Source organism: Mytilus edulis, chromosome 7 (genome assembly GCF_963676685.1).
Source record: "Mytilus edulis chromosome 7, xbMytEdul2.2, whole genome shotgun sequence".
Classification (NCBI taxonomy): Eukaryota; Metazoa; Mollusca; class Bivalvia; order Mytilida; family Mytilidae; genus Mytilus; species Mytilus edulis.
Window position 1 is genome coordinate 20,385,005 of NC_092350.1, and position 7,917 is coordinate 20,392,921.

At 32.3% G+C, this 7,917-nt stretch overlaps 1 long non-coding RNA gene across 1 annotated transcript; it reads right to left on the reverse strand.

The window, feature by feature from the left end:
* Nucleotides 1–2,558: 2,558 nt before the first annotated feature.
* On the reverse strand, nt 2,559–7,112 carry LOC139482805 (uncharacterized). Its single transcript, XR_011654963.1, has 3 exons — nt 6,794–7,112; nt 4,020–4,107; nt 2,559–3,399 (listed from the first exon to the last, which is right to left on the reverse strand). It is a non-coding gene; the product is annotated as an uncharacterized lncRNA (long non-coding RNA).
* Nucleotides 7,113–7,917: the final 805 nt, after the last annotated feature.

Sequence of the window (7,917 nt, forward strand, 5' to 3'; positions counted from 1 at the left end):
CTTTGTTGATTGTTTACTATAATGTAAATATCGGCAATATACGACTTCAAAAACACGACAATTAGTGAGCTGTCATATTTTCACATTATAACAGACAGAGAGAGAAAAAAAATACGATTCTACTATAAGCTTGCGCAAAAAAATTATAAAATCGTGCACATAAGACTAGGTTTATGATATATACATGCATTGGATTAACATTATTTTTCACCAGTCACTCGTTTCATATGGTTTTAAAATTCAAGAATGCAAAAATATTATAATAACATTATGTTTATTTTTTTTATAATTTCCTCAAACAAACAAACAAAAACAAAAGTTAATTATCCTTAAAAAATGAAAATATAGATTTCTTAATTTATCTTAATAAAATTAACGGTACCAATTTTCTTGCACCAGATGCGCATTTCGACAATACATGTCTCTTCAGTGATGCTCGTGGCCAAAATATTTGAAATCCAAAGCTTATATAAAAGATGAAGAGCTATAATCCAAAAGGTCCAAAAAGTATAGCCAAATCCGTGAAAGGAATCAGAGCTTTGCATGAGGGAGATACATTCCTTAATTTAAAATAATTTCTAATATTTTGTAACGGTAAATTTTAATAACACAAAACATCCGTATTTTCATGCCAGTACCGAAGTACTGGCTACTGGGCTGGTGATTCCCTCGGGGACTAATAGTCCACCAGCAGAGGCATCGACCCAGTGGTAGTAATAAAATTAACGGTACCAATTTTCTTGCACCAGATGCGCATTTCGACAATACATGTCTCTTCAGTGATGCTCGTGGCCAAAATATTTGAAATCCAAAGCTTATATAAAAGATGAAGAGCTATAATCCAAAAGGTCCAAAAAGTATAGCCAAATCCGTGAAAGGAATCAGAGCTTTGCATGAGGGAGATACATTCCTTAATTTAAAATAATTTCTAATATTTTGTAACGGTAAATTTTAATAACACAAAAAATCCGTATTTTCATGCCAGTACCGAAGTACTGGCTACTGGGCTGGTGATACCCTCGGGGACTAATAGTCCACCAGCAGAGGCATCGACCCAGTGGTAGTAATAAAATTAACGGTACCAATTTTCTTGCACCAGATGCGCATTTCGACAATACATGTCTCTTCAGTGATGCTCGTGGCCAAAATATTTGAAATCCAAAGCTTATATAAAAGATGAAGAGCTATAATCCAAAAGGTCCAAAAAGTATAGCCAAATCCGTGAAAGGAATCAGAGCTTTGCATGAGGGAGATACATTCCTTAATTTAAAATAATTTCTAATATTTTGTAACGGTAAATTTTAATCGTATTTTCATGCCAGTACCGAAGTACTGGCTACTGGGCTGGTGATACCCTCGGGGACTAATAGTCCACCAGCAGAGGCATCGACCCAGTGGTAGTAATAAAATTAACGGTACCAATTTTCTTGCACCAGATGCGCATTTCGACAATACATGTCTCTTCAGTGATGCTCGTGGCCAAAATATTTGAAATCCAAAGCTTATATAAAAGATGAAGAGCTATAAACACTGTGCGGGACAAATTTGCCATTCCGGTATCGGCAAATCTGACTTTGTCGGTTTACAAGATATCAAAAAAAAAATTTGCCCAGTGATAGATTATTGAAAAATTAAAAAAATGCCATATGTCCCAACTTGTCACTGTTGTCACTCTTGTCAATGCAGCTGATTAAAAGTACATTTCCCATGGGAAATTTGATAATTCCCATGGGAATATTAGAATTTCCCATGGGAACATTGGAAGTTCCCATGGGAAAAATTACTTTTCCCATGGGAAGTTTAGAGTTCCCATAGGAACTTTAAAGTTCCCATGGGAAAAGATGAATACAAAAAGTTCCCATGGGAATTAATTCTTCCCATGGGAACAAATTTTCTTCCCATGGGAACAATTTTTCTTCCCATGGGAACAATATTTCTTCCCATGGGAACAAATCTTCTTCCCATGGGAACAATTTTTCTTCCCATGGGAACAATTTTTTTCACATAGGAACAATTTTTCTTCCCATGGGAACATACTATATTAAAATACAAACATTATTTTCCATTTGAATTTTTTTCTTCAGAAAAATTACAATTTGTTGCAAATACTGGATATATGAGAATAAAAGAGAATATACCTCTGCCTTAGCTGGATGGAAAGCTGCAGGGCATAACACATTTTTGGAACCTTGTAAAACATCTCAGAAAAGCAGATTTGTCTCCGGAACAAGTTTGCAATTCCGCTGAGTGCAAAAGTTGTTCACCTTAATTTTTGGAGTTAAGTCAAAATGAAGTTGATAACTTGGTTGGTATTGGTTCCCTGATATTTGTCCTAAAATTGTTTGGCTCTAGCACCACTGTTAAAAAAGTTATGCCCCTTTTTTCAACAATTTCCTTAGAGGAATAGTTGTTTTCCTCAAGGGAAATCAAATTTCCCTAAAGGAAAAAGATTTTTCCTCAAAGGGAAATTGTTTTTTCCTCAAGGGAAATTGTTTTTTCAAGGGAAAAAGATTTCCTTCAAGAAACAAATTTCCTCTAATGAAATTATTGTTCCTTATTTGTTCTTGTTAAACATTTCTTCGCTATACCATGTATACAAACAGTATGAATATAATTATTACAAGACTGTATAGTTGATGCAAATGATATTCAAAACTTTCATAAATGTTTGACTCAACATTTTAATGACATTGAAAATTGATAAAGTCTGACTGTTTAGATCTAGGTATTGTTCATACTTTTTATAAAATTTAACTATGATTTATAAAAAAAAATTGTAGCAAATGATTCTGTTTTCTGTGTAATTGTTTCAATGCAATACATTAATAAGCAACCAATTTGAATGTCATACCATTTGTGGTGTTCTAAAGAATTTGTTTATATATTTGCAGATTAAATAATAAAATATACACTTTTCGTGTTATTTTAAATTAAAATTTTCTTCTGTTTCAGCTTGTGTACAGTTTTCAATCCACTACGTACGAATTCAGTGAATACATTATTCCATTCACTTTATAACATTTTCCTTCAATTCTAAGAGAAAACATTTTTGCAAATTGTTCTTCAATGATCTTCTTCCGTATATTTGATATGAGGGAGCGATATAAATGAGTGGATAAAACTGGTGTTCCTTTGTTCTGCATTCTCCTTTCTTTCGAATAATATATATAATATGTTGTTGCTTTTATGCAATAGTGTTTTTGTGTATCTATGATAGAACTCCATTTTGTTTATTGGCATTATCATGTGATAATGATGAAATTTCCTGTTTCTTTTTTGCAGGAAAGTACACATTCCAGTTCAAATTAATCCAATTATGCACTATGTAAATAAATTTCAACTTTAAGTTTCCTCTTCAGTAATGACCTATTGATCATGAAAACCAAGATGTCTGATCACCTATAAATACACAAAATAAACAAATAAAATGTTATAAATGGAGAGAGAAACAGCAATAAATGTTTTTCATATGTATCTTTCTTTATTCAAATTCATTAAGTAAACTTGAACCTTGCGAAAAATAATTAGCTGTGATGTAAGACTAGAAAGTATAAAACGCAAAATAAAGTAGTCGCGAAAAATTAGTTGATTTACATTAGTACAGTCTGTGTTTGCAGGAAATTTACATCATAGGTTGCCATATTCCTATTGTGCCTGTCCAAAGTTCAGAGCCTGTAGTTTTTGTAAGTTTAGTCTGACACTTAAATTTAGTGGTTGTTGTTGTTGTTGTTTCATACCGGTTATATTTATTTTTTGTAATTTATTTTGTAATAAATTAGGCAATTAGTTTTACAGTTTGGACATGTTGGATTGTTTCAATTTTTCATCTTTGGGTCTTTTATAGCTGCCTTCTTTGACTATAGGGTATGGATTTTCTCATTATTGAAGGCCTACAATTGCTTTCTTAAAGCCATGATAGTTTTCATATTTAATATACCACATCTTTTAATTTTTATAGTAATCATGATTATCATCTTTCAAGTTCAACAACTTTAAAAAATAAATAAAAGTGGCCTTACCATTTAGGTTTAGTTTGCTTCTACAAATTTTAAATTGCCTATCATTTCTGCTGTTTATAATTTCTCTGTATTTTCTATAGTTCTTGTCCTATACATAAAAGAGTAAAAGTTATTATTGAATGGCATCTTGCATCAATATTTTTTTTTGCTGTTTAATGTACATGATGTATATTAATGTGTTTAATAAGAAGAGTGCACACGCTGAAATGTCTCGCCTTCTTTTACTAATCATTGATAACATGTTGATAGTCCTAAGTATAAAGCTTTATCACACCTGTCACATAAACTTAACATTAACCAAGATAAATAAATAAAGACTAATGAACCATGAGAATGAGGTCAATGTCAGATGAACCATGCCAGGCAGACATATACAGCTAACAAGGCTTCAATGCAACAATTATAGTTGACCTATTACTTATAGTTTAAGAAAAATAGACCAAATCACAAAAACACTGATCAATGAACCGTGAAAATGAGATCAAGGTCAAATAAAACCTGTGCCACTGACATATAAATCAAAAAATATTTCTATACACCAAATACAGTTGACCTATGGCTTATAGTATTTATTAGATAAAGACCAAAACTCAAAAACTTAATTTGACCACTGAACCATGAAAATGAGGTCAAGGTCAGATGACATCATCCCACTAGACATGTACACCTTACAATCATTTCATACAACAAATATAGTAGACCTATTGCATAAAGTATGAGAAAAACAGACCAAAACACAAAAACTTAACTATAACCACTGAACCATGAAAATTGTCATAAATAGCATAGACACCTCTTAGTTTTGAGAACAACATGCGTTAATTGTGCAAGTACATGTATAATCATTGATAAATCATGCACAAGATTGACTTTTTTTAAAAAGCCTATATATTGAAATTTTCTGAAAATATTGCATGCATTTATTAATATGACCAATTTCAAGAAATGCGCAAAGATGTGAGATGATTTATATAATTGTAATTTCAGGAATTTACAGTAAAGGCTTTCATCCCCACTGCATTTTGCACTTTTCCCACGTCAGGAGCCAGAAGTTATGGCCTTTGTGACCTTTGTATGATTTTTATTTTAGTTTCTTTTTCAATATCAAAGAGTTTAATATGACGTCCATAATTATCACTCAACTAGTAGTAGTATACATTTTTGTTTAATGGCAAGCTAAAGCATGCCTCTAAGGCAGGGATCCAGGAGGGTCTGAGGGTTGGACATGTTGGAACCCCCCTTTCTACATTGTTCTTTATTGGACGATCAACATGATCAATGCATTTGAATTTTAAAATTAACACCATTCGAACGTAAATATATTTCAAAATTAAGATGCTGCAATGTACAATCCCAGTAGAGCTGGGAAGATGGTATAAGTCATTCCAAAAGAAGAAAGGACATGCAATCTGTGTTTAACTGCAATTGGCAATGAATTCCATTATTTATTTGAATGCAATTCTTTATTAGTTAAAAAATATCAGAAATCAGCATATTCCAGAGTACTATGTGAAATATCAGAATTAAGCAAAAATGAAAGGACTAACTGTCATTGACAAATATTAACTTATTATTTAAAAATGTGTCTATATTCATTTCAAAGTTAACTAAAATATTATAATGTTAAAATATTATAATTTATTAAATGATATGAGCAAATAAGCCCCAATACGGATAAATCAGCATGTGCAATACTAAAAACGTTCCACTGTCGATATAAATCAAGATTTAATATTGCTCTTCGAACAGGGCCAATACGGAAAAAAACAGGGCCAATACAGAAAAAAGCGGGAAAAAAGCGGGAAAAAAGCTGTATTAGCCCTAGGGCTAATACAGGACGTTCACTTCCGGTTTTCAATTTTCTTACGCCATTACTTAACTCTGGAAGTATCGTTATGCATAAAAACATTGGTATAATATTTTTTAAATTAAAGTCCTAAAATAAACAGGTTAAATGATGTGCAATGTTTTGTAATGTCTTAAAGTTTTGAAACGGAAAAAACAGGGCCAATACAGAAAAAAGCGGGAAAAAAGCTGTATTGGCCCATGGGCTAATACAGGACGTTCACTTCCGGTTTTTAATTCTCTTATAATCATTTAATAAAAGTGTTATGAACTGGCTGTTTCTGTATTGGCACTGGTATAGATTCTCGGTCAGCTGTATTGGCCTTGAATCTATACCAGTGCCAATACAGAAACAGCCAGTTAATAACACTATAATAAAGTAATTTTCCATATATTTTATTTCTAAGTTGTTTTTTTTTTTTTTAATTGTATGTGATTGTATTTTGTAATTTACCTCTTGTTTCACATGTCAATGTGACGGAGTGTTTTTCAAATAAAGCATATTGTATTGTATTGTATTGAATGGGGACATGTAGTTGGACCCCCACCCCCCCCCCCCCCCAATTTGTCTTTGGTTAGGAACCCCTCCTCGGGTTGTGGGATTTTCTCGTTGCATTGAAGACCCATTGGTGCCCTTTGGCTGCTATCTGCTCTTTGGTCTTTTGATACATTCCCCATTTACATTTCGATTTTATATTCAGTTCTATTATAAATGTTAGACTTCTTGTTGATTTGGTTTCACATTTCGGCTTCGTCAGAGGAAAGCGTTCCAGAAATAAAATAGCCTTGCAAGACGTCATAATTATTTGGACTAGACTTTCACCACCATCAACATTGTAAAGCTTGTCTCACTGTGGAAGAAATGAGTTTGGCGCGTTTACAAAAATATAATTGTCTGTGCTGACAGGGGAGTGCATGTGTGTGCATACCATTATTTAAATTTTCTAAACCTTCTTTTTCAATATTTTGTGCATTTCTTGGTAATATACTCATGATACTGTCAGGCCTCGAGTGCTGCTTTACAAAAACGATCAACTTACAAGTAATGTAGGGGAAGGAAACTAGCTAAAAAGACCAAAAATAAGCCACAACTAATGGGGTCTCATTGGGGGTTCTGTTCACGGATCTCGCTTTATAGTTACTTATTTTTTTTTTAGATTCCCGCATCCCGCTTACACTATGTAAGTAAACAATTCTAATATTTTTGTAATTTCCTATGTCCCGCTAAACTTCATTTCCAGTTTTCACGACACAATAATTTGACTATTAGTGACACTAAAAACTGTGGTATTTTCAGTGGGTATTTAACCAATAAGGCCATATATTTCGGTGTGTAGAAATACCGCAAAGGAATTCTTATTGGCGCTGACTAAGAAGAAAGTGTTTGCATTAAGGACACCAGAGACATATATACACATGTGTATATATGTCTCTGAGGACACTAAAACGATGTTTTAAGATCACAGAGAATATGGATATATAGGAGGATATGATTAAAAACCTCATATCTGTAAAGTTAGGTATCAATAGATATTGTAATTTTGAAGTTAAATGACTTTTTAATCAACGCGTGCCACTCGGCACGTGACCAACGGCTTATTGCAAATTCACTAATCATCATGTTCAATCAACCTAATCCAATACACAATTGTCTTTTTATCGTTACTTATTGATTAATTAATGGTTATTGTTGAATAAACCTAACGGTTTAGCGTGGTAAAATTTTAAGTTTATGAAAGAAAAATAAAAAATAAATGAATTTTGTGTTTTAAAACTTTTTATATTTTTATATTTTGTTTTTAAGGAAATTGCTATGCAAGCTTTTTTTTAAATTAAAGAACCCTATTTTGAGATACAAATTGAGACAAAAATGCTTTTGAGATTTCGTTTCCTTGTTAACAACACAAGAGTTTACATATATTATCATTATACCTTGAATGAGTGACATATGCATGAGAGTATGTGGTGTCCGTGGGGTTCTTCAAAATCTGATTACAGAAGTAATATAAAAAAACTCCAAGAGGTAAAATTATATTACGTTTTAAAAAGAGAC